Source organism: Oncorhynchus kisutch, unplaced genomic scaffold (assembly GCF_002021735.2).
Source record: "Oncorhynchus kisutch isolate 150728-3 unplaced genomic scaffold, Okis_V2 Okis07a-Okis12b_hom, whole genome shotgun sequence".
NCBI classification, from domain to species: domain Eukaryota; kingdom Metazoa; phylum Chordata; class Actinopteri; order Salmoniformes; family Salmonidae; genus Oncorhynchus; species Oncorhynchus kisutch.
In genome coordinates, this window is record NW_022261984.1 from 9,767,157 (window position 1) to 9,792,176 (window position 25,020).

A 25,020-nucleotide genomic window follows, 5' to 3' on the forward strand; every position below is an offset into this window, starting at 1 on the left:
TTCTCCACTCCTTACTCTCTCTTTCTCCACTCCTTACTCTCTCTTTCTGTCTTTCTACACTCCTTACTCTCTCTCTTTCTCCACTCCTTACTCTCTCTTTCTCCACTCCTTACTCTCTCTTTCTCCGCTCTTATTTAGTACGGTGTAGTTATTTCCACCTTTATCCGTAGAATGAGCATTATCTAAGGCCGGTTAGCTCAGTTGGTTAGAGCGTCGTGCTAATAACGCGAAGGTCGCGGGTTCGATACCCGTACTGGCCAGGAGATTTTGTTTTTACTTTACTACTCTCTCTTTCTGTCTTTCTCCACTCCTTACTCTCTCTTTCTCCACTCCTTACTCTCTCTTTCTGTCTTTCTCCACTCCTTACTCTCTCTCCCCTCCTTACTCTCTCTTTCTCCACTCCTTACTCTCTCTTTCTTCTTTCTCCACTCCTTACTCTCTCTCTTTCTCCACTCCTTACTCTCTCTTTCTGTCTTTCTCCACTCCTTACTCTCTCTTTCTGTCTTTCTCCACTCCTTACTCTCTCTTTCTCCACTCCTTACTCTCTCTTTCTGTCTTTCTCCACTCCTTACTCTCTCTTTCTCTTTCTCCACTCCTTACTCCTCTTTCTGTCTTTCTCCACTCCTTACTCTCTCTTTCTGTCTTTCTCCACTCTTACTCTCTCTTTCTGTCTCTCCACTCCTTACTCTCTCTTTCTGTCTTTCTCCACTCCTTACTCTCTCTTTCTCCACTCCTTACTCTCTCTCTCTGTCTTTCTCCACTCTTTTCTCTCTCTTTCTCCACTCCTTACTCTCTCTTTCTGTCTTTCTCCACTCCTTACTCTCTCTTTCTGTCTTTCTCCACTCCTTACTCTCTCTTTCTGTCTTTCTCCACTCCTTACTCCTCTTTCTGTCTTCTCCACTCCTTACTCTCTCTTTCTGTCTTTCTCCACTCCTTACTCTCTCTTTCTGTCTTTCTCCACTCCTTACTCTCTCTTTCTGTCTTTCTCCACTCCTTACTCTCTCTTTCTCCACTCCTTACTCTCTCTTTCTGTCTTTCTCCACTCCTTACTCTCTCTCTCTGTCTTTCTCCACTCCTTACTCTCTCTTTCTCCCTCTCCTTACCTCTCTTTGTCTTTCTCCACTCCTTACTCTCTCTCTCTTTCTCCACTCTTATTCTCTCTTTCTCACTCCTACTCTCTCTTTCTCCACTCCTTACTCTCTCTTTCTCACTCCTTACTCTCTCTTTCTGTCTTCTCCACTCCTTACTCTCTCTTTCTCCACTCCTTACTCTCTCTTTTCTCCACTCCTTACTCTCTCTTTCTGTCTTTCTCCACTCCTTACTCCCCCTTTCTGTCTTCTCCCTCTTACTCCTCTCTTTCTGTCTTTCTCCACTCCTTACTCTCTCTTTCTGTCTTTCTCCACTCTTACTCTCTCTTTCTGTCTTTCTCCACTCCTTACTCTCTCTTTCTCCACTCCTTACTCTCTCTTTCTGTCTTCTCCACTCTTACTCTCTCTTTCTCCACTCCTTACTCTCTCTTTCTGTCTTTCTCCACTCCTTACTCTCTTTCTGTCTTTCTCCACTCCTTACTCCTCTTTCTGTCTTTCTCCACTCCTTACTCTCTCTTCTGTCTTTCTCCACTCCTTACTCTCTCTTTCTGTCTTTTCTCCACTCCTTACTCTCTCTTTCTGTCTTTCACTCCTTACTCTCTCTTTCTGTCTTTCTCCACTCCTTACTCTCTCTTCTCCACTCCTTACTCTCTCTTTCTGTCTTTCTCCACTCCTTACTCCTCTCTCTGTCTTTCTCCACTCCTTACTCTCTCTTTCTCCTCTCCTTACTCTCTCTTTCTGTCTTTCTCCACTCCTTACTCTCTCTCTTTCTCCACTCCTTACTCTCTCTTTCTCCACTCCCTACTCTCTCTTTCTCCACTCCTTACTCTCTCTTTCTCCACTCCTTACTCTCCCTTTCTGTCTTTCTCCACTCCTTACTCTCTCTTTCTCCACTCCTTACTCTCTCTTTCTCCACTCCTTACTCTCCCTTTCTGTCTTCTCCACTCCTTACTCTCTCTTTCTCCACTCCTTACTCTCTCTTTCTCCTCTCCTTACTCTCCCTTTCTTCTTTCTCCACTCCTTACTCTCTCTTTCTCCACTCCTTACTCTCTCTTTCTCCACTCCTACTCTCTCTTTCTGTCTTTCTACACTCCTACTCTCTCTCTTTCTCCACTCCTTACTCTCTCTTTCTCCACTCCTTACTCTCTCTTTCTGTCTTTCTCCACTCCTTACTCTCTTTCTGTCTTTCTCCACTCCTTACTCTCTCTTTCTCCACTCCTTACTCTCCCTTTCTGTCTTTCTCCACTCCTTACTCTCTCTTTCTCCACTCCTTACTCTCTCTTTCTCACTCCTTAACTCTCCCTTTCTGTCTTCTCCACTCCTTACTCCTCGTCTTTCTCCACTCCTTACTCTCTCTTTCTCCTCTCCTTACTCTTCCCTTTCTGTCTTTCTCCACTCCTTACTCTCTCTTCTCCACTCCTTACTCTCTCTTTCTCCACTCCTTACTCTCCCTTTCTGTCTTTCTCCACTCCTTACTCTCTCTTTCTCCACTCCTTACTCTCTCTTTCTCCTCTCCTTACTCTCTCTTTCTCCGCTCTTATTTAGTACGGTGTAGTTATTTCCACCTTATCCGTAGAATGAGCATTATCTAAGGCCGGTTAGCTCAGTTGGTTAGAGGCGTCGTGCTAATAACGCGAAGTTTGCGGGTCGATACCCGTACTGTCCAGGAGATTTGTTTTACTTTACTACTCTCTCTTCTGTCTTTCTCCACTCCTTACTCTCTCTTCTCCACTCCTTACTCTCTCTTTCTGTCTTTCTCCACTCCTTACTCTCTCTTTCTGTCTTTCTCCACTCCTTACTCCCTCTTTCTGTCTTCTCCACTCCTTACTCTCTCTTTCTGTCTTTCTCCACTCCTTACTCTCTCTTTCTTGTCTTCCACTCCTTACTCTCTCTTTCTGTCTTTCTCCACTCCTTACTCTCTCTTTCTCCACTCCTTACTCTCTCTCTCTGTCTTTCTCCACTCTTTCTCTCTCTTTCTCCACTCCTTACTCTCTCTTTCTGTCTTTCTCCACTCCTTACTCTCTCTTTCTGTCTTTCTCCACTCCTTACTCCCTCTTTCTGTCTTTCTCCACTCCTTACTCTCTCTTTCTGTCTTTCTCCACTCCTTACTCTCTCTTTCTGTCTTTCTCCACTCCTTACTCCCTCTTTCTGTCTTTCTCCACTCCTTACTCTCTCTTTCTGTCTTTCTCCACTCCTTACTCTCTCTTTCTGTCTTTCTCCACTCCTTACTCTCTCTTTCTCCACTCCTTACTCTCCCTTTCTGTTTCTCCACTCCTTACTCTCTCTTTCTCCACTCCTTACTCTCCCTTCTGTCTTTCTCCACTCCTTACTCTCTCTTTCTCCACTCCTTACTCTCTCTTTCTCCTCTCTTACTCTCCCTTTCTGTCTTTCTCCACTCCTTACTCTCTCTTTCTCCTCCTTACTCTCTCTTTCTCCACTCCTTACTCTCTCTTTCTGTCTTTCTACACTCCTTACTCTCTCTCTTTCTCCACTCCTTACTCTCTCTTTCTCCACTCCTTACTCTCTCTTTCTCCGCTCTTATTTAGTACGGTGTAGTTATTTCCACCTTTATCCGTAGAATGAGCATTATCTAAGGCCGGTTAGCTCAGTTGGTTAGAGCGTCGTGCTAATAACGCGAAGGTCGCGGGTTCGATACCCGTACTGGCCAGGAGATTTTGTTTTTACTTTACTACTCTCTCTTTCTGTCTTTCTCCACTCCTTACTCTCTCTTTCTCCACTCCTTACTCTCTCTTTCTGTCTTTCTCCACTCCTTACTCTCTCTTTCTGTCTTTCTCCACTCCTTACTCCCTCTTTCTGTCTTTCTCCACTCCTTACTCTCTCTTTCTGTCTTTCTCCACTCCTTACTCTCTCTTTCTGTCTTTCTCCACTCCTTACTCTCTCTTTCTGTCTTTCTCCACTCCTTACTCTCTCTTTCTCCACTCCTTACTCTCTCTTTCTGTCTTTCTCCACTCCTTACTCTCTCTTTCTCCACTCCTTACTCTCTCTTTCTGTCTTTCTCCACTCCTTACTCTCTCTCTTTCTCCACTCCTTACTCTCTCTTTCTCCACTCCTACTCTCTCTTTCTCCACTCCTTACTCTCCTTTCTCCACTCCTTACTCTCTCTTTCTCCACTCCTTACTCTCTCTTTCTCCACTCCTTACTCTCTCTTTCTGTCTTTCTACACTCCTTACTCTCTCTTTTCTCCACTCCTTACTCTCTCTTTCTCCACTCCTTACTCTCTCTTTCTCCGCTCTTATTTAGTACGGTGTAGTTATTTCCACCTTTATCCGTAGAATGAGCATTATCTAAGGCCGGTTAGCTCAGTTGGTTAGAGCGTCGTGCTAATAACGCGAAGGTCGCGGGTTCGATTCCCGTACTGGCCAGGAGATTTGTTTTTACTTTACTACTCTCTCTTTCTGTCTTTCTCCACTCCTTACTCTCTCTTTCTCCACTCCTTACTCTCTCTTTCTGTCTTTCTCCACTCCTTACTCTTTCTCCCCTCCTTACTCTCTCTTTTCTCCACTCCCTACTCTCTCTTTCTCCACTCCTTACTCTCTCTTTCTCCACTCCTTACTCTCTCTTTCTGTCTTCTCCACTCCTTACTCTCTCTTTCTGTCTTTCTCCACTCCTTACTCTCTCTTTCTCCACTCCTTACTCTCTCTTTCTGTCTTTCTCCACTCCTTACTCTCTCTTTCTGTCTTTCTCCACTCCTTACTCCCCCTTTCTGTCTTTCTCCACTCCTTACTCTCTCTTTCTGTCTTTCTCCACTCCTTACTCTCTCTTTCTGTCTTTCTCCACTCCTTACTCTCTCTTTCTGTCTTTCTCCACTCCTTACTCTCTCTTTCTCCACTCCTTACTCTCTCTCTCTGTCTTTCTCCACCTTTTCTCTCTCTTTCTCCACTCCTACTCTCTCTTCTGTCTTTCTCCACTCCTACCTCGCTTTCTGTCTTTCTCCACTCCTTACTCCCTCTTTCTGTCTTTCTCCACTCCTTACTCCCTCTTTCTGTCTTTCTCCACTCCTTACTCTCTCTTTCTGTCTTTCTCCACTCCTTACTCTCTCTTTCTGTCTTTCTCCACTCCTTACTCTCTCTTTCTGTCTTTCTCCACTCCTTACTCTCTCTTTCTCCACTCCTTACTCTCTCTTTCTGTCTTTCTCCACTCCTTACTCTCTCTTTCTGTCTTTCTCCACTCCTTACTCTCTCTTTCTCCTCTCCTTACTCTCTCTTTCTGTCTTTCTCCACTCCTTACTCTCTCTCTTCTCCACTCCTTACTCTCTCTTTTCTCCACTCCTTACTCTCTCTTTCTCTCACTCCTTACTCTCTCTTTCTCCACTCCTTACTCTCCCTTTCTGTCTTTCTCCACTCCTTACTCTCTCTTTCTCCACTCCTTACTCTCTCTTTCTCCACTCCTTACTCTCCCTTTCTGTCTTTCTCCACTCCTTACTCTCTCTTCTCCACTCCTTACTCTCTCTTTCTCCTCTCCTTACTCTCCCTTTCTGTCTTTCTCCACTCCTTACTCTCTCTTTCTCCACTCCTTACTCTCTCTTTCTCCACTCCTTACTCTCTCTTTCTGTCTTTCTACACTCCTTACTCTCTCTCTTTCTCCACTCCTTACTCTCTCTTTCTCCACTCCTTACTCTCTCTTTCTCCGCTCTTATTTAGTACGGTGTAGTTATTTCCACCTTTATCCGTAGAATGAGCATTATCTAAGGCCGGTTAGCTCAGTTGGTTAGAGCGTCGTGCTAATAACGCGAAGGTCGCGGGTTCGATACCCGTACTGGCCAGGAGATTTTGTTTTTACTTTACTACTCTCTCTTTCTGTCTTTCTCCACTCCTTACTCTCTCTTTCTCCACTCCTTACTCTCTCTTTCTGTCTTTCTCCACTCCTTACTCTCTCTTTCTGTCTTTCTCCACTCCTTACTCCCCTTTCTGTCTTTCTCCACTCCTTACTCTCTCTTTCTGTCTTCTCCACTCCTTACTCTCTCTTTCTGTCTTTCTCCACTCCTTACTCTCTCTTTCTGTCTTTCTCCACTCCTTACTCTCTCTTTCTCCACTCCTTACTCTCTCTCTCTGTCTTTCTCCACTCTTTTCTCTCTCTTTCTCCACTCCTTACTCTCTCTTTCTGTCTTTCTCCACTCCTTACTCTCCTTTCTGTCTTTCTCCACTCCTTACTCCTCTTTCTGTCTTTCTCCACTCCTTACTCCCTCTTTCTGTCTTTCTCCACTCCTTACTCTCTCTTCTGTCTTTCTCCACTCCTTACTCTCTCTTTCTCCGCTCTTATTTAGTACGGTGTAGTTATTTCCACCTTTATCCGTAGAATGAGCATTATCTAAGGCCGGTTAGCTCAGTTGGTTAGAGCGTCGTGCTAATAACGCGAAGGTCGCGTGTTCGATACCCGTACTGGCCAGGAGATTTTGTTTTTACTTTACTACTCTCTCTTTCTGTCTTTCTCCACTCCTTACTCTCTCTTCTGTCTTTTCTCCACTCCTTACTCTCTCTTTCTGTCTTTCTCCACTCTTACTCCTCTTTCTGTCTTTCTCCACTCCTTACTCTCTCTTTCTGTCTTTCTCCACTCCTTACTCTCTCTTTCTGTCTTTCTCCACTCCTTACTCTCTCTTTCTCCACTCCTTACTCTCCCTTTCTGTCTTTCTCCACTCTTACTCTCTCTTTCTCCACTCCTTACTCTCTCTTTCTCCACTCCTTACTCTCCCTTTCTGTCTTTCTCCACTCCTTACTCTCTCTTTCTCCACTCCTTACTCTCTCTTTCTCCACTCCTTACTCTCTCTTTCTGTCTTTCTCCACTCCTTACTCTCTTTCTCTTTCTCCACTCCTTACTCTCTCTTTTCCCACTCCTTACTCTCTCTTTCTCCACTCCTTACTCTCTCTTTCTCCACTCCTTACTCTCTCTTTCTCCACTCCTTACTCTCTTCTCTGTCTTTCTCCACTCCTTACTCTCTCTTTCTCCTCTCCTTACTCTCTCTTTCTGTCTTTCTCCACTCTTACTCTCCTCTTTCTCCACTCCTTATCTCTCTTTCTCCACTCCTACTCTCTTTTTCCACTCCTTACTCTCTCTTTCTCCACTCCTTACTCTCTCTTTCTCCACTCCTTACTCTCTCTTTCTCCTCTCCTTACTCTCTCTTTCTGTCTTTCTACACTCCTTACTCTCTCTCTTTCTCCACTCCTTACTCTCTCTTTCTCCACTCCTTACTCTCTCTTTTCTCCGCTCTTATTTAGTACGGTGTAGTTATATTTTTTTCACCTTTATCCGTAGAATGAGCATTATCTAAGGCCGGTTAGCTCAGTTGGTTAGAGCGTCGTGCTAATAACGCGAAGGTCGCGGGTTCGATACCCGTACTGGCCAGGAGATTTTGTTTTTACTTTACTACTCTCTCTTCTGTCTTTCTCCACTCCTTACTCTCTCTTTCTCCACTCCTTACTCTCTCTTTCTGTCTTTCTCCACTCCTTACTCTTTCTCCACTCCTTACTCCTCTTCTCTCCACTCCCTACTCTCTCTTTCTCCACTCCTTACTCTCTCTTTCTCCACTCCTTACTCTCTCTTTCTGTCTTTCTCCACTCTTACTCTCTCTTTCTGTCTTTCTCCACTCCTTACTCTCTCTTTCTCCACTCCTTACTCTCTCTTTCTGTCTTTCTCCACTCCTTACTCTCTCTTTCTGTCTTTCTCACTCCTTACCTCTTTTCTTCTTTCTCCACTCCTTACTCTCTCTTTCTGTCTTTCTCCACTCCTTACTCTCTCTTTCTGTCTTTCTCCACTCCTTACTCTCTTTTCTGTCTTTCTCCACTCCTTACTCTCTCTTTCTCCACTCCTTACTCTCTCTCTCTGTCTTTCTACTCTTTTCTCTCTCCTTTCTCCACTCCTTACTCTCTCTTTCTGTCTTTCTCCACTCCTTACTCTCTCTTTCTGTCTTTCTCCACTCCTTACTCCCTCTTCTGTCTTTTTCTCCACTCCTACTCCCTCTTTCTGTCTTTTCTCCACTCCTTACTCTCTCTTTCTGTCTTTCTCCACTCCTTACTCTCTCTTTCTGTCTTTCTCCACTCCTTACTCTCTCTTCTGTCTTTCTCCACTCCTTACTCTCTCTTTCTCCACTCCTTACTCTCTCTTTCTGTCTTTCTCCACTCCTTACTCTTCTCTCACTCTGTCTTTCTCCACTCTTTACTCTCTCTTTCTCCTCCCTTATCTCTCTTTCTGTCTTTCTCCACTCCTTACTCTCTCTCTTTCTCCACTCCTTACTCCTCTTTCTCCACTCCTTACTCTCTCTTTCTCCACTCTTACTCTCTTTTCTCCACTCCTTACTCTCTCTTTCTGTCTTTCTCCACTCCTTACTCTCTCTTTCTCCACTCCTTACTCTCTCTTTCTCCACTCCTTACTCTCCCTTTCTGTCTTTCTCCACTCCTTACTCTCTCTTCTCCACTCCTTACTCTCTCTTTCTCCTCTCCTTACTCTCCTTTCTGTCTTTCTCCACTCCTTACTCTCTCTTTCTCCACTCCTTACTCTCTCTTTCTCCACTCCTTACTCTCTCTTTCTGTCTTTCTACACTCCTTACTCTCTCTCTTTCTCCACTCCTTACTCTCTCTTTCTCCACTCCTTACTCTCTCTTCTCCGCTCTTATTTAGTACGGTGTAGTTATTTCCACCTTTATCCGTAGAATGAGCATTATCTAAGGCCGGTTAGCTCAGTTGGTTAGAGCGTCGTGCTAATAACGCGAAGGTCGCGGGTTCGATCCCGTACTGGCCAGGAGATTTTGTTTTTTACTTTACTACTCTCTCTTTCTGTCTTTCTCCACTCCTTACTCTCTCTTTCTCCACTCCTTACTCTCTCTTTCTGTCTTTCTCCACTCCTTACTCTCTCTTTCTGTCTTTCTCCACTCCTTACTCCCCTTTCTGTCTTTCTCCACTCCTTACTCTCTCTTTCTGTCTTTCTCCACTCCTTACTCTCTCTTTCTGTCTTTCTCCACTCCTTACTCTCTCTTTCTGTCTTTCTCCACTCCTTACTCTCTCTTTCTCCACTCCTTACTCTCTCTCTGTCTTTCTCCACTTTTCTTTCTCTCTTTCTCCACTCCTTACTCTCTCTTCTGTCTTTCTCCACTCCTTACTCTCGCTTTCTGTCTTTCTCCACTCCTTACTCCCTCTTCTGTCTTTCTCCACTCCTTACTCCCTCTTTCTGTCTTTCTCCACTCCTTACTCTCTCTTTCTGTCTTTCTCCACTCCTTACTCTCTCTTTCTCCGCTCTTATTTAGTACGGTGTAGTTTTTCCACCTTTATCCGTAGAATGAGCATTATCTAAGGCCGGTTAGCTCAGTTGGTTAGAGCGTCGTGCTAATAATGCGAAGGTCGCGTGTTCGATACCGTACTGGCCAGGAGATTTTGTTTTTACTTTACTACTCTCTCTTTCTGTCTTCTCCACTCCTTACTCTCTCTTTCTGTCTTTCTCCACTCCTTACTCTCTCTTTCTGTCTTTCTCCACTACTTACTCCCTCTTTCTGTCTTTCTCCACTCCTTACTCTCTCTTTCTGTCTTCTCCACTCCTTACTCTCTCTTTCTGTCTTTCTCCACTCCTTACTCTCTCTTTCTCCACTCCTTACTCTCCCTTTCTGTCTTTCTCCACTCTTACTCTCTCTTTCTCCACTCCTTACTCTCTCTTTCTCCACTCCTTACTCTCCCTTTCTGTCTTTCTCACTCCTTACTCTCTCTTTCTCCACTCCTTACTCTCTCTTTCTCCTCTCCTTACTCTCCCTTTCTGTCTTTCAACACTCCTTACTCTCTCTTTCTCCACTCCTTACTCTCTCTTTCTCCACTCCTTACTCTCTCTTTCTGTCTTTCTACACTCCTTACTCTCTTCTTTCTCCACTCCTTACTCTCTCTTTCTCCAACCCTTACTCTCTCTTTCTCCGCTCTTATTTAGTACGGTGTAGTTATTTCCACCTTTATCCGTAGAATGAGCATTATCTAAGGCCGGTTAGCTCAGTTGGTTAGAGCGTCGTGCTAATAACGCGAAGGTCGCGGGTTCGATACCCGTACTGGCCAGGAGATTTTGTTTTTACTTTACTACTCTCTTTCTGTCTTTCTCCACTCCTTACTCTCTCTCTTTCTCCACTCCTTACTCTCTTTCTGTTTTCTCCACTCCTTACTCTCTCTTTCTGTCTTTCTCCACTCCTTACTCCCTCTTTCTGTCTCTCCACTCCTTACTCTCTCTTTCTGTCTTTCTCCACTCCTTACTCTCTCTTTCTGTCTTTCTCCACTACTTACTCCCTCTTTCTGTCTTTCTCCACTCCTTACTCTCTTTCTGTCTTTCTCCACTCCTTACTCTCTCTTTCTCCACTCCTTACTCTCCCTTTCTGTCTTTCTCCACTCCTTACTCTTTCTCCACTCCTTACTCTCTCTTTCTCCACTCCTTACTCTCCCTTTCTGTTTTCTCCACTCCTTACTCTCTCTTCTCCACTCCTTACTCTCTCTTTCTCCTCTCCTTACTCTCCCTTTCTGTCTTTCTCCACTCCTTACTCTCTCTTTCTCCACTCCTTACTCTCTCTTTCTCCACTCCTTACTCTCTCTTTCTGTCTTTCTACACTCCTTACTCTCTCTCTTTCTCCACTCCTTACTCTCTCTTTCTCCACTCCTTACTCTCTCTTTCTCCGCTCTTATTTAGTACGGTGTAGTTATTTCCACCTTTATCCGTAGAATGAGCATTATCTAAGGCCGGTTAGCTCAGTTGGTTAGAGCGTCGTGCTAATAACGCGAAGGTCGCGGGTTCGATACCCGTACTGGCCAGGAGATTTTGTTTTTACTTTACTACTCTCTCTTTCTGTCTTTCTCCACTCCTTACTCTCTCTTTCTCCACTCCTTACTCTCTCTTTCTGTCTTTCTCCACTCCTTACTCTCTCTTTCTGTCTTTCTCCACTCCTTACTCTCTCTTTCTGTCTTTCTCCACTCCTTACTCTCTCTTTCTGTCTTTCTCCACTACTTACTCCCTCTTTCTGTCTTTCTCCACTCCTACTCTCTCTTTCTGTCTTTCTCCACTCCTTACTCTCTCTTTCTGTCTTTCTCCACTCCTTACTCTCTCTTTCTCCACTCCTTACTCTCCCTTTCTGTCTTTCTCCACTCCTTACTCTCTCTTTCTCCACTCCTTACTCTCTCTTTCTCCACTCCTTACTCTCCCTTTCTGTCTTTCTCCACTCCTTACTCTCTCTTTCTCCACTCCTTACTCTCTCTTTCTGTCTTTCTCCACTCCTTACTCTCTCTTTCTCCACTCCTTACTCTCTCTTTCTCCACTCCTTACTCTCTCTTTCTGTCTTTCTCCACTCCTTACTGTCTCTTTCTCCACTCCTTACTCTCTCTTTCTGTCTTTCTCCACTCCTTACTCTCTCTTTCTGTCTTTCTCCACTCCTTACTCTCTCTTTCTGTCTTTCTCCACTCCTTACTCTCTCTTTCTGTCTTTCTCCACTACTTACTCCCTCTTTCTGTCTTTCTCCACTCCTTACTCTCTCTTTCTGTCTTTCTCCACTCCTTACTCTCTCTTTCTGTCTTTCTCCACTCCTTACTCTCTCTTCTCCACTCCTTACTCTCCCTTTCTGTCTTTCTCCACTCCCTTACTCTCTCTTTCTCCACTCCTTACTCTCTCTTTCTCCACTCCTTACTCTCCCTTTCTGTCTTTCTCCACTCCTTACTCTCTCTTTCTCCACTCCTTACTCTCTCTTTCTGTCTTTCTCCACTCCTTACTCCCTCTTTCTGTCTTTCTCCACTCCTTACTCTCTCTTTCTGTCTTTCTCCACTCCTTACTCTCTCTTTCTGTCTTTCTCCACTCCTTACTCTCTCTTTCTCCACTCCTTACTCTCCCTTTCTGTCTTTCTCCACTCCTTACTCTCTCTTTCTCCACTCCTTACTCTCTCTTTCTGTCTTTCTCCACTCCTTACTCTCTCTTTCTCCACTCCTTAACTCTCTCTTTCTCCACTCCTTACTCTCTCTCTCTGTCTTTCTCCACTCTTTTCTCTCTCTTTCTCCACTCCTTACTCTCTCTTTCTGTCTTTCTCCACTCCTTACTCTCGCTTTCTGTCTTTTCTCCACTCCTTACTCCCTCTTTCTGTCTTTCTCCACTCCTTACTCCCTCTTTCTGTCTTTCTCCACTCCTTACTCTCTCTTTCTGTCTTTCTCCACTCCTTACTCTCTCTTTCTCCGCTCTTATTTAGTACGGTGTAGTTATTTCCACCTTTATCCGTAGAATGAGCATTACCTAAGGCCGGTTAGTCAGTTGGTTAGAGCGTCGTGCTAATAATGCGAAGGTCGCGTGTTCGATACCCGTTACTGGCCAGGAGATTTTGTTTTTACTTTACTACTCTCTCTTCTGTCTTTCTCCACTCCTTACTCTCTCTTTCTGTCTTTCTCCACTCCTTACTCTCTCTTTCTGTACTTTCTCCACTCTACTCCCTACTTACTCCCTCTTTCTGTCTTTCTCCACTCCTTACTCTCTCTTTCTGTCTTTCTCCACTCCTTACTCTCTCTTTCTGTCTTCTCCACTCCTTACTCTCTCTTTCTCCACTCCTTACTCTCCCTTTCTGTCTTTCTCCACTCCTTACTCTCTCTTTCTCCACTCCTTACTCTCTCTTTCTCCACTCCTTACTCTCCCTTTCTGTCTTTCTCCACTCCTTACTCTCTCTTTCTCCACTCCTTACTCTCTCTTTCTCCTCTCCTTACTCTCCCTTTCTGTCTTTCAACACTCCTTACTCTCTCTTTCTCCACTCCTTACTCTCTCTTTCTCCACTCCTTACTCTCTCTTCTGTCTTTCTACACTCCTTACTCTCTCTCTTTCTCCACTCCTTACTCTCTCTTTCTCCAACCCCTTACTCTCTCTTTCTCCGCTCTTATTTAGTACGGTGTAGTTATTTCCACCTTTATCCGTAGAATGAGCATTATCTAAGGCCGGTTAGCTCAGTTGGTTAGAGCGTCGTGCTAATAACGCGAAGGTCGCGGGTTCGATACCCGTACTGGCCAGGAGATTTTGTTTTTACTTTACTACTCTCTCTTTCTGTCTTTCTCCACTCCTTACTCTCTCTTTCTCCACTCCTTACTCTCTCTTTCTGTCTTTCTCCACTCCTTACTCTCTCTTTCTGTCTTTCTCCACTCCTTACTCCCTCTTTCTGTCTTTCTCCACTCCTTACTCTCTCTTTCTGTCTTTCTCCACTCCTTACTCTCTCTTCTGTCTTTCTCCACTACTTACTCCCTCTTTCTGTCTTTCTCCACTCCTTACTCTCTCTTTCTGTCTTTCTCCACTCCTTACTCTCTCTTTCTCCACTCCTTACTCTCCCTTTCTGTCTTTCTCCACTCCTTACTCTCTTTCTCCACTCCTTACTCTCTCTTTCTCCACTCCTTACTCTCCCTTTCTGTTTTTCTCCACTCCTTACTCTCTCTTTCTCCACTCCTTACTCTCTCTTTCTCCTCTCCTTACTCTCCCTTTCTGTCTTTCTCCACTCCTTACTCTCTCTTTCTCCACTCCTTACTCTCTCTTTCTCCACTCCTTACTCTCTCTTTCTGTCTTTCTACACTCCTTACTCTCTCTCTTTCTCCACTCCTTACTCTCTCTTTCTCCACTCCTTACTCTCTCTTTCTCCGCTCTTATTTAGTACGGTGTAGTTATTTCCACCTTTATCCGTAGAATGAGCATTATCTAAGGCCGGTTAGCTCAGTTGGTTAGAGCGTCGTGCTAATAACGCGAAGGTCGCGGGTTCGATACCCATACTGGCCAGGAGATTTTGTTTTTACTTTACTACTCTCTCTTTCTGTCTTTCTCCACTCCTTACTGTCTCTTTCTCCACTCCTTACTCTCTCTTTCTGTCTTTCTCCACTCCTTACTCTCTCTTTCTGTCTTTCTCCACTCCTTACTCTCTCTTTCTGTCTTTCTCCACTCCTTACTCTCTCTTTCTGTCTTTCTCCACTACTTACTCCCTCTTTCTGTCTTTCTCCACTCCTTACTCTCTCTTTCTGTCTTTCTCCACTCCTTACTCTCTCTTTCTGTCTTTCTCCACTCCTTACTCTCTCTTTCTCCACTCCTTACTCTCCCTTTCTGTCTTTCTCCACTCCTTACTCTCTCTTTCTCCACTCCTTACTCTCTCTTTCTCCACTCCTTACTCTCCCTTTCTGTCTTTCTCCACTCCTTACTCTCTCTTTCTCCACTCCTTACTCTCTCTTTCTGTCTTTCTCCACTCCTTACTCCCTCTTTCTGTCTTTCTCCACTCCTTACTCTCTCTTTCTGTCTTTCTCCACTCCTTACTCTCTCTTTCTGTCTTTCTCCACTCCTTACTCTCTCTTTCTCCACTCCTTACTCTCCCTTTCTGTCTTTCTCCACTCCTTACTCTCTCTTTCTCCACTCCTTACTCTCTCTTTCTGTCTTTCTCCACTCCTTACTCTCTCTTTCTCCACTCCTTACTCTCTCTTTCTCCACTCCTTACTCTCTCTCTCTGTCTTTCTCCACTCTTTTCTCTCTCTTTCTCCACTCCTTACTCTCTCTTTCTGTCTTTCTCCACTCCTTACTCTCGCTTTCTGTCTTTCTCCACTCCTTACTCCCTCTTTCTGTCTTTCTCCACTCCTTACTCCCTCTTTCTGTCTTTCTCCACTCCTTACTCTCTCTTTCTGTCTTTCTCACTCCTTACTCTCTCTTTCTCCGCTCTTATTTAGTACGGTGTAGTTATTTCCACCTTTATCCGTAGAATGAGCATTACCTAAGGCCGGTTAGCTCAGTTGGTTAGAGCGTCGTGCTAATAATGCGAAGGTCGCGTGTTCGATACCCGTACTGGCCAGGAGATTTTGTTTTTACTTTACTACTCTCTCTTTCTGTCTTTCTCCACTCCTTACTCTCTCTTCTGTCTTTCTCCACTCCTTACTCTCTCTTTCTGTCTTTCTCCACTCCTTACTCTCTCTTTCTGTCTATTCTCCACTCCTTACTCTCTCTTTCTCCACTCCTTACTCTCTCTTTCTGTCTTTCTCCACTCCTTATTCTCTCTTTCTGTCTTTCTCCTCTCCTTACTCTCTCTTTCTCCACTCCTTACTCTCTTTCTGTCTTTCTCCACTCTTTACTCCCTCTTTCTGTCTTTCTTCTCTCCTTACTCTCTCTTTCTCCACTCCTTACTCTCTCTTTCTGTCTTTCTCCACTCCTTATTCTCTCTTTCTCTCTTTCTCCACTCCTTACTCTCTTTCTCCACTCCTTACTCTCTCTTTCTGTCTTTCACTGTTTCTTTCTCTCTCTCTCTCTCTCTCTCTCTCTTTCTCTCTCTCAATTCAATTTCAATTCATTTAAGGGCTTTATTGGCATGGTAAACATATGTTATGCAAGTGAGGTAGACAATATATATATCTATATACTATAGATAATATACAAAAGTGAAATAAACAATACAAATTAACAGTCAACATCACACTCACAGAAGTTCCAAAAAATAATAAAGACATTTCAAATGTCATGATGTATATATGCTGTGTTGCAAATGGTTAACGTACAATGAGGTTGGCTCATTTAAAGAAAGACGAAAAAGTCTGTCTGTCTCTCTCTCCTTTTCCTTCCCCTCGCCTGTCTTTCCTCTGTAGGGGGTCTATGTGAGGAGAGGAGACTCCTTGGTCACAGAGTGAGGGTGTGAAATGCTTCATTATATTTCATTCACTGACAGGTCACAGTCATTTATTCTGTTAAATCAATGATCACTATGAAGTGTTGTTATTATCATGAGAATCCGAAATTGGACTATGGAGAGGGGTGTTTACAACACAGTATGTATTCAGGTTCAGATGTACAGGACTGACAGTCAACTACAACTACAGAGAAAGAGATACAGCCATAGTGTTGATCATTGACAGTGTAGAAGGGAACTACAGAGAAAGAGATACAGCCATAGTGTTGATCATTGACAGTGTAGAAGGGAACTACAGAGAAAGAGATACAGCCATAGTGTTGATCATTGACAGTGTAGAAGGGAGTCCTTGGAACTGGGCTGGATTTGTTGACCTTTTCTGCCCTCTAATGGTAGAACGTAGACATTGTAGATGAGCGACCACTTCCAGACCCATATATGGGTGTATCCCTGTTCCGTAGAGTGAACGTTATCTAAAGGCCGGATAGCTCAGTTGGTTAGAGCGTCGTGCTAATAACGCGAAGGTCGCGGGTTCGATACCTGTACTGGCCAGCAGAATTTTATTTTTATTTTTTACTATGAATGTCTACAGTGTCTCATAACTCTATTGATTGGGTTCTACCATATGCATTTTAAATTAGTGGAATGATTCGATTGTTATTGTGGAGTGACATTTTATTGTAGGAGTTTTTTTTTTAATTATAGGAGTTTTCATTGGTCTTTTATTATACAAGGAAGGAAGGAGGTCAGGGACTTCATGGACTAAGAGACAGAGAGACAGAATGGTGAAGAAACAGATAGACGGGTCCATCAATCATTTGATTCATTCATTATTTACACACACACACACACACACACACACACACACACACACACACACACACACACAGTCTTGTACAGCTAACCTTGTGGGAACACACAATTCAATCCCATTTAAAATCCTATTTTGCATAACCACTAAACCTAACCTGTTCTCTTTTAACCTTACTCTAACCTTAACCTTAACCCTAAACCAAAAACCTAACCTTAACACTTAACCTAACCTTTTCTCTTTTAACCTTACTCTAACTCTAACCTTAACCCTAAACCAAAAACATAACCTTAACCCGAAACCAAAAACCTAACCTTAACCCTAAACCAAAAACCTAACCCTAAACCTAATTCTAACTTGAACCCTAAACCCCATAGAAATAGCATTTGCTCTCGTGGGGACTAACACTCTGTAAACAGGAATGACAAGCTAAAGTTACCTAGACAGTCACAGAAATGTATGTTCAGCCTGTTCATTATTTCAGTCCAAGTTGACTTATCTTACGAAGTCAGCTTGGTTTAACATAGTTCCTTTCGTTTTTGACCTTGACATTGTTGCTGGATCGATACTTTCATAGTTAACATGCTGTCTCTGCGAGCTAGGTTATGTCATCTGGAGTTGAAATAGGGCCCCAACAGCCCTCACTGATGTACAGAGCCCCAACAGCCCTCACTGATGTACAGGGCCCCAACAGCCCTCACTAATGTACAGAGCCCCAACAGCCCTCACTGATGTACAGGTCCCCAACAGCCCTCACTGATGTACAGAGCCCCAACAGCCCTCACTGATGTACAGAGCCCCAACAGCCCTCACTGATGTACAGGGTTCCCAACAGCCCTCACTAATGTACAGAGCCCCAACAGCCATCACTAATGTACAGAGCCCCAACAGCCCTCACTAATGTACAGAGCCCCAACAGCCCTCACTGATGAACAGGGTTCCAACAGCCCTCACTAATGTACAGGTCCCCAACAGCCCTCACTAATGTACAGGGTTCCAACAGCCCTCACTAATATACAGGTCCCCAACAGCCCTCACTGATGTACAGGTCCCCAACAGCCCTCACTGATGTACAGGGTTCCCAACAGCCCTCACTAATGTACAGGTCCCCAACAGCCCTCACTAATGTACAGGGTTCCAACAGCCCTCACTAATATACAGGTCCCCAACAGCCCTCACTAATGTACAGGTCCCCAACAGCCCTCACTAATGTACAGGTCCCCAACAGCCCTCACTAATGTACAGAGCCCCAACAGCCCTCACTGATGTACAGAGTTCCCAGGAGTAGCAGGCAAATATGTTTGTCTTGCAAAAGTTTTTATGTACCAAGGCCATTCCCTGGCTCCCCGTCCACATCGCTCAGGCCAAACTAAACGTTTGTTCTCCACAAGGAACGTATGTGCATTTCAGGGTGAATCATCAGGCAATCAAGGCCAAAGAATGGAGAGAGAGATGACCTGGAGGGAGATGACCTGGAGGGAGATGACCTGGAGGGGAGATGACCTGGAGGGAGCTGACCTGGAGGGAGATGACCTGGAGGGAGATGACCTGGAGGGAGATGACCTGGAGGGGGATGACCTGGAGGGAGATGACCTGGAGGGAGATGACCTGGAGGGGAGATGACCTGGAGGGGAGATGACCTGGAGAGAGATGACCTGGAGGGGAGATGACCTGGAGGGAGATGACCTGGAGGGAGATGACCTGGAGGGAGATGACCTGGAGGGAGATGACCTGGAGGGAGCTCCAGGCTCAGATATTTATGCCGCAGAAAAGTGGAGATGGGTGGCTAACAAGAAGACGTAAACCACACACACACACACATTAGTATGTAAATATATCAATATATTGTTATTTGTTGTTTATTAGATATATATGCTCCTTGTTATTTTATGATTGGAGATATTTAGGCCTACAGATGTTATCCATTTCCCACAGTGGACATGTGCAGTTGTGTTTACTCACAGGTGGAGGAGAGGGCACGGTTAGGTGAGATGGGGGCTGACAAGGAAAACATGAAATACTACATACGTACACATTCTCTCTCGCTCTCCCACACAATAAACATGATTCACACACACGCAAACAATAAACATGACTCACACATTAGACCCAATGTAAATACATTTTAATAATTTGTTTATTTTACATATCCTCCATTTTCTTGAAGGAAAATACCCTCCAACCACTAGGCTACCCGCCCCTCTAACCACTAGGCTACCTGCCACTCTAACCACTAGGCTACCTGCCCCTCTAACCACTAGGCTACCTGCCCCTCTAACCACTAACTCTAACCACTAGGCTACCTGCCCCTCTAACCACTAGGCTACCTGCCCCTCCAACCACTAGGCTACCTGCCCCTCTAACCACTAGGCTACCTGCCCCTCTAACCACTAGGCTACCTGCCCCTCTAACCACTAGGCTACCTGCCCCTCTAACCACTAGGCTACCTGCCTCTCTAACCACTAGGCTACCTGGCCCTCTAACCACTAGGCTACCTGCCTCTCTAACCACTAGGCTGCCTGTCTCTCTAACCACTAGGCTGCCTGCCCCTCTAACCACTAGGCTACCTGCCCCTCTAACCACTAGGCTACCTGCCTCTCTAACCACTAACTCTAACCACTAGGCTACCTGTGTCTCTAACCACTAGGCTACCTGTGTCTCTAACCACTAGGCAACCTGCCTCTCTAACCACTAGACTACCTGCCTCTCTAACCACTAGGCTACCTGTCTCTCTAACCACTAGGCTGCCTGCCCCTCTAACCACTAGGCTGCCCGCCCCTCTAACCACTAGGCTTCCTGCCCCTCTAACCACTAGGCTACCTGCAACTCTAACCTCTAGGCTACCTGCCCCTCTAACCACTAGGCTACCTGCCCCTCTAACCACTAGGCTACCTGCCCCTCTAACCACTAGGCTACCTGCCCCTCTAACCACTAGGCTACCTGCCTCTCTAACCACTAGGCTACCTGGCCCTCTAACCACTAGGCTACCTGCCTCTCTAACCACTAGGCTGCCTGTCTCTCTAACCACTAGGCTGCCTGCCCCTCTAACCACTAGGCTACCTGCCCCTCTAACCACTAGGCTACCTGCCTCTCTAACCACTAACTCTAACCACTAGGCTACCTGTGTCTCTAACCACTAGGCTACCTGTGTCTCTAACCACTAGGCAACCTGCCTCTCTAACCACTAGACTACCTGCCTCTCTAACCACTAGGCTACCTGTCTCTCTAACCACTAGGCTGCCTGCCCCTCTAACCACTAGGCTGCCCGCCCCTCTAACCACTAGGCTTCCTGCCCCTCTAACCACTAGGCTACCTGCAACTCTAACCTCTAGGCTACCTGCCCCTCCAACCACTAGGCTGCCTGCCCCTCTAACCACTAACTCTAACCACTAGGCTACCTGCCCCTCTAACCACTAGGCTACCTGCCCCTCCAACCACTAGGCTGCCTGCCTCTCTAACCACTAGGCTACCCGCCTCTCTAACCACTAGGCTACCTGCCCCTCTAACCACTAGGCTGCCTGTCTCTCTAACCACTAGGCTGCCCGCCCCTCTAACCACTAGGCTGCCTGCCCCTCTAACCACTAGGCTGCCTGCCCCTCTAACCACTAGGCTGCCTGCCCCTCTAACCACTAGGCTGCCTGCCCCTATAACCACTAGGCTGCCTTCCCCTCTAACCACTAGGCTGCCTGCCCCTCTAACCACTAGGCTGCCTGCCCCTCTAACCACTAGGCTGCCTTCCCCTCTAACCACTAGGCTGCCTGCCCCTCTAACCACTAGGCTGCCTGCGCCTCTAACCACTAGGCTGCCTGCCCCTCTAACCACTAGGCTGCCTTCCCCTCTAACCACTAGGCAGCCTTCCCCTCTAACCACTAGGCTACCTGCCCCTCTAACCACTAGGCTGCCCGCCCCTCTAACCACTAGGCTGCCTGCCTCTCTAACCACTAGACTACCTGTCTCTCTAACCACTAGGCTGCCTGCCCCTCTAACCACTAGGCTGCCCGCTCCTCTAACCACTAGGCTACCTGCCTCTCTAACCACTAGGCTGCCTGTCTCTCCAACCACTAGACTACCTGCCTCTCTAACCACTAGGCTACCTGTCTCTCTAACCACTAGGCTACCTGTCTCTCTAACCACTAGGCTACCTGTCTCTCTAACCACTAGGCTACTTGTCTCTCTAACCACTAGGCTGCCCGCCCCTCTAACCACTAGGCTACCTGTCTCTCTAACCACTAGGCTACCTGTCTCTCTAACCACTAGACTACCTGTCTCTCTAACCACTAGGCTTCCTGCCTCTCTAACCACTAGACTACCTGCCTCTCTAACCACTAGGCTACCTGCCTCTCTAACCACTAGGCTACCTGCCTCTCTAACCACTAGGCTACCTGCCTCTCTAACCACTAGGCTACCTGTCTCTCTAACCACTAGGCTACCTGTCTCTCTAACCACTAGGCTGCCTGCCCCTCTAATCACTAGGCTACCTGCCTCTCTAACCACTAGACTACCTGCCTCTCTAACCACTAGGCTACCTGCCTCTCTAACCACTAGACTACCTGCCTCTCTAACCACTAGGCTACCTGCCTCTCTAACCACTAGGCTACCTCCCTCTCTAACCACTAGGCTACCTGCCTCTCTAACCACTAGGCTACCTGCCTCTCTAACCACTAGGCTACCTGCCTCTCTAACCACTAGGCTACCTGCCTCTCTAACCACTAGGCTACCTGTCTCTCTAACCACTAGACTACCTGCCTCTCTAACCACTAGGCTACCTGCCTCTCTAACCACTAGGCTACCTGCCTCTCTAACCACTAGACTACCTGCCTCTCTAACCACTAGGCTACCTGCCTCTCTAACCACTAGACTACCTGCCTCTCTAACCACTAGGCTGCTGTAATAATACATAATAGAGTGACCAATTGTTGTGATTGTTTAGTCATAGTTACTGTATTGTGGTTGTTTAGTCATAGTTACTGTATTGTGGTTGTTTAGTCATAGTTACTGTATTGTGATTGTTTAGTTACTGTATTATGATTGTTTAGTCGTAGTTACTGTATTGTGTTTGTATAGTCATAGTTACTGTGTTGTTATTATTTAGTCATAGTTACTGTGTTGTTATTATTTAGTCATAGTTAGTGTATTGTGATTATTTAGTAATAGTTACTGTATTGTGATTGTTTAGTCATAGTTACTGTGTTGTGATTGTTTAGTCATAGTTACTGTAATTTGATTGTTTAGTCATAGTTACTGTGTTGTGATTGTTTAGTCATAGTTACTGTAATTTGATTGTTTAGTCATAGTTACTGTGTTGTGATTGTTTAGTCATAGTTACTGCAATTTGATTGTTTAGTCATAGTTACTGTGTTGTGATTGTTTAGTCATAGTTACTGTAATTTGATTGTTTAGTCATAGTTACTGTGTTGTGATTGTTTAGTCATAGTTACTGTAATTTGATTGTTTAGTCATAGTTACTGTGTTGTGATTGTTTAGTCATAGTTACTGTAATTTGATTGTTTAGTCATAGTTACTGTGTTGTGATTGTTTAGTCATAGTTACTGTAATTTGATTGTTTAGTCATAGTTACTGTATTGTGATTGTTTAGTCATAGTTACTGTAATTTGATTGTTTAGTCATAGTTACTGTGTTGTGATTGTTTAGTCATAGTTACTGTAATTTGATTGTTTAGTCATAGCTACTGTACTGTGGTTGTTTAGTCATAGTTACTGTAATTTGATTGTTTAGTCATAGTTACTGTATTGTGATTGTTTAGTCATAGTTACTGTAATTTGATTGTTTAGTCATAGTTACTGTGTTGTGATTGTTTAGTCATAGTTACTGTAATTTGATTGTTTAGTCATAGTTACTGTGTTGTGATTGTTTAGTCATAGTTACTGTAATTTGATTGTTTAGTCATAGTTACTGTGTTGTGATTGTTTAGTCATAGTTACTGTAATTTGATTGTTTAGTCATAGTTACTGTGTTGTGATTGTTTAGTCATAGTTACTGTAATTTGATTGTTTAGTCATAGTTACTGTGTTGTGATTGTTTAGTCATAGTTACTGTAATTTGATTGTTTAGTCATAGTTACTGTATTGTGATTGTTTAGTCATAGTTACTGTAATTTGATTGTTTAGTCATAGTTACTGTGTTGTGATTGTTTAGTCATAGTTACTGTAATTTGATTGTTTAGTCATAGCTACTGTACTGTGGTTGTTTAGTCATAGTTACTGTAATTTGATTGTTTAGTCATAGTTACTGTATTGTGATTGTTTAGTCATAGTTACTGTAATTTGATTGTTTAGTCATAGTTACTGTATTGTGATTGTTTAGTCATAGTTACTGTAATTTGATTGTTTAGTCATAGTTACTGTGTTGTGATTGTTTAGTCATAGTTACTGTAATTTGATTGTTTAGTCATAGCTACTGTATTGTGGTTGATTAGTCATAGTTACTGTATTGTGATGGTTGTCGTAGTTACTGTATTGTGATTGTTTAGTGTTTTATTTACTCAATCAAGTAGTGCCCAAGGAGGGATCGAACCGTGTCTCAACAGCAGCAGAAAAGTTCAAATAAGATATACAGAAATGGCTGTGGGGAACTGGGCTGGATTTGTTTACGTTCTCTGCCCTCTAATGGTAGAATGTAGACATTGTATATTATCCACACCCATATATGGGTGTAACCCTCTTCAGTTGGCTGAGCATGATCTAAGGCCGGTTAGCTCAGTTGGTTAGAGCGTCGTGCTAATAACGCGAAGGTCGCGGGTTCGATACCCGTACTGGCCAGGAGATTTTGTTTCTACTTTACTGTTTATGTCTACAGTGTCTCATAACTCCATTGATTGGGGTTTACAATGTGCATTTTAAATTAGTAGTATGAGTTGTCGATTGTTATTGTGGAGTGACATTTTAATGTAGGAGTTTTTTTTTAATTGTAGGAGTTTTCATTCGTTTTTTATTGTACAAGGAAGGAAGGAGGACAGGGACTTCATGGACTAAGAGACAGAGAGACAGAATGGTGAAGAAACAGATAGATGGGTCCATCAATCATTTAATTCATTCATTATTTACACACATACATACACACACACACACACACACACACACACACACACACACACACACACACACACACACACACACACACACACACACACACACACACACACACACACACACACACACACACACACACACACACACACATCCTACTCTTCAGGTATGTGCAGTTTGGCTGCAGTATATTTGAAAATAACTTGTTGCTTTGCTTTTCTCCTGGCCAGACCGTGTCTGTTCGTCCCAAATGGCACCCGACTCACAATAGGGCTCTGGTCAACAGTAGTTCACTATATAGGGCATTGGGCCCTGGTCAACAGTAGTTCACTATATAGGGCATAGGATACCATTTGGGACGAAAGCTGTGAGTCTATTATTAACACAGTGTTCTGTTGTCTGAAACACATTCTGTGCTTTGGACAGGATTATTCCGCCAGGCCGTAGAGAGTGTGTGTGTGTGTGTGTGTGTGTGTGTGTGTGTGTGTGTGTGTGTGTGTGTGTGTGTGTGTGTGTGTGTGTGTGTGTGTGTGTGTGTGTGTCTGTCAGGCTGTAAAGTTGAGGGGAAACTGGCATTTATAAGAGTGCAATTTCATGGCAAAGGACAGCCGTTAACACACAAGGTTTAGTGATAATCAAAACCTTACCTCAGACATTCTTCTGTATTGGAGGACCAGGCCCCGGTGTTTCCACCTCCTGGGTCTGGCAGGCAGAGAGAGAGAGACTGGTGTTTCCACCTCCTGGGTCTGGCAGGCAGAGAGAGAGAGACTGGTGTTTCCACCTCCTGGGTCTGGCAGGCAGAGAGAGAGAATGAGAGAGACTGGTGTTTCCACCTCCTGGGTCTGGCAGGCAGAGAGAGAGAATGAGAGAGACTGGTGTTGACTGGTGCAGATCAGACCTGAGATATTCTGATGTTTTCAATGGAAGGGGGACGTGTATTGTGAGTTTGAGTGTATATGTGGAGGGAGGTTTCTCTCTCTCTCTCTCGGTCTGTTACTACATTGTACCCAGCTGTCCAGTGTCGTGCTCCAGCACCTGCGTCCCTCCCTGGCCCCAGAACCAGTTTGACCCCTCGGCGACCTGGAAGTAGTCCAGACCCCCAATGGAGGGGCAGAATAAAGGTCACTCCCACTACGCTTCCTGCCAACGGCACCATGTGTGTGTGTGTGTGTGTGTGTCTGTGTGTGTCTGTGTGTGTGTGTCTGTGTGTGTGTGTGTTTGTGTCTGTGTGTGTGTGTGTGTGTGTGTGTGTGTGTGTGTGTGTGTGTGTGTGTGTGTGTGTGTGTGTGTGTGCGTGTGTGTGTGTGTGTGTGTGTGTGTGTGTGTGTGTGTGTGTGTGTGTGTGTCTGTGTGTGTGTCTGTGTCTGTGTCTGTGTCTGTGTCTGTGTCTGTGTCTGTGTGTCTGTGTCTGTGTGTCTGTGTGTCTGTGTCTGTGTGTCTGTGTGTCTG

General features: G+C 44.8%; 15 non-coding genes across 15 annotated transcripts; all 15 read left to right on the forward strand.

Annotated features, from left to right (window-relative positions):
- Positions 1–186: 186 nt before the first annotated feature.
- On the forward strand, positions 187–260 carry trnai-aau (transfer RNA isoleucine (anticodon AAU)). Its single transcript has one exon. It is a non-coding gene; the product is annotated as a tRNA-Ile (tRNA).
- Positions 261–3,682: 3,422 nt separating this feature from the next.
- On the forward strand, positions 3,683–3,756 carry trnai-aau (transfer RNA isoleucine (anticodon AAU)). Its single transcript has one exon. It is a non-coding gene; the product is annotated as a tRNA-Ile (tRNA).
- Positions 3,757–4,397: 641 nt separating this feature from the next.
- On the forward strand, positions 4,398–4,471 carry trnai-aau (transfer RNA isoleucine (anticodon AAU)). The gene has a single exon. It is a non-coding gene; the product is annotated as a tRNA-Ile (tRNA).
- Positions 4,472–5,797: 1,326 nt separating this feature from the next.
- On the forward strand, positions 5,798–5,871 carry trnai-aau (transfer RNA isoleucine (anticodon AAU)). The gene has a single exon. It is a non-coding gene; the product is annotated as a tRNA-Ile (tRNA).
- A 549-nt stretch (positions 5,872–6,420) lies between these two features.
- trnai-aau (transfer RNA isoleucine (anticodon AAU)) lies at positions 6,421–6,494 on the forward strand. Its single transcript has one exon. It is a non-coding gene; the product is annotated as a tRNA-Ile (tRNA).
- Positions 6,495–7,374: 880 nt separating this feature from the next.
- On the forward strand, positions 7,375–7,448 carry trnai-aau (transfer RNA isoleucine (anticodon AAU)). The gene has a single exon. It is a non-coding gene; the product is annotated as a tRNA-Ile (tRNA).
- Positions 7,449–8,767: 1,319 nt separating this feature from the next.
- On the forward strand, positions 8,768–8,840 carry trnai-aau (transfer RNA isoleucine (anticodon AAU)). The gene has a single exon. It is a non-coding gene; the product is annotated as a tRNA-Ile (tRNA).
- A 549-nt stretch (positions 8,841–9,389) lies between these two features.
- On the forward strand, positions 9,390–9,462 carry trnai-aau (transfer RNA isoleucine (anticodon AAU)). Its single transcript has one exon. It is a non-coding gene; the product is annotated as a tRNA-Ile (tRNA).
- A 593-nt stretch (positions 9,463–10,055) lies between these two features.
- Positions 10,056–10,129, forward strand: trnai-aau (transfer RNA isoleucine (anticodon AAU)). The gene has a single exon. It is a non-coding gene; the product is annotated as a tRNA-Ile (tRNA).
- A 667-nt stretch (positions 10,130–10,796) lies between these two features.
- Positions 10,797–10,870, forward strand: trnai-aau (transfer RNA isoleucine (anticodon AAU)). Its single transcript has one exon. It is a non-coding gene; the product is annotated as a tRNA-Ile (tRNA).
- Positions 10,871–13,013: 2,143 nt separating this feature from the next.
- On the forward strand, positions 13,014–13,087 carry trnai-aau (transfer RNA isoleucine (anticodon AAU)). Its single transcript has one exon. It is a non-coding gene; the product is annotated as a tRNA-Ile (tRNA).
- Positions 13,088–13,764: 677 nt separating this feature from the next.
- On the forward strand, positions 13,765–13,838 carry trnai-aau (transfer RNA isoleucine (anticodon AAU)). The gene has a single exon. It is a non-coding gene; the product is annotated as a tRNA-Ile (tRNA).
- Positions 13,839–14,815: 977 nt separating this feature from the next.
- On the forward strand, positions 14,816–14,889 carry trnai-aau (transfer RNA isoleucine (anticodon AAU)). The gene has a single exon. It is a non-coding gene; the product is annotated as a tRNA-Ile (tRNA).
- Positions 14,890–16,192: 1,303 nt separating this feature from the next.
- On the forward strand, positions 16,193–16,266 carry trnai-aau (transfer RNA isoleucine (anticodon AAU)). The gene has a single exon. It is a non-coding gene; the product is annotated as a tRNA-Ile (tRNA).
- Positions 16,267–23,230: 6,964 nt separating this feature from the next.
- Positions 23,231–23,304, forward strand: trnai-aau (transfer RNA isoleucine (anticodon AAU)). Its single transcript has one exon. It is a non-coding gene; the product is annotated as a tRNA-Ile (tRNA).
- The last annotated feature ends 1,716 nt before the right edge of the window (positions 23,305–25,020 follow it).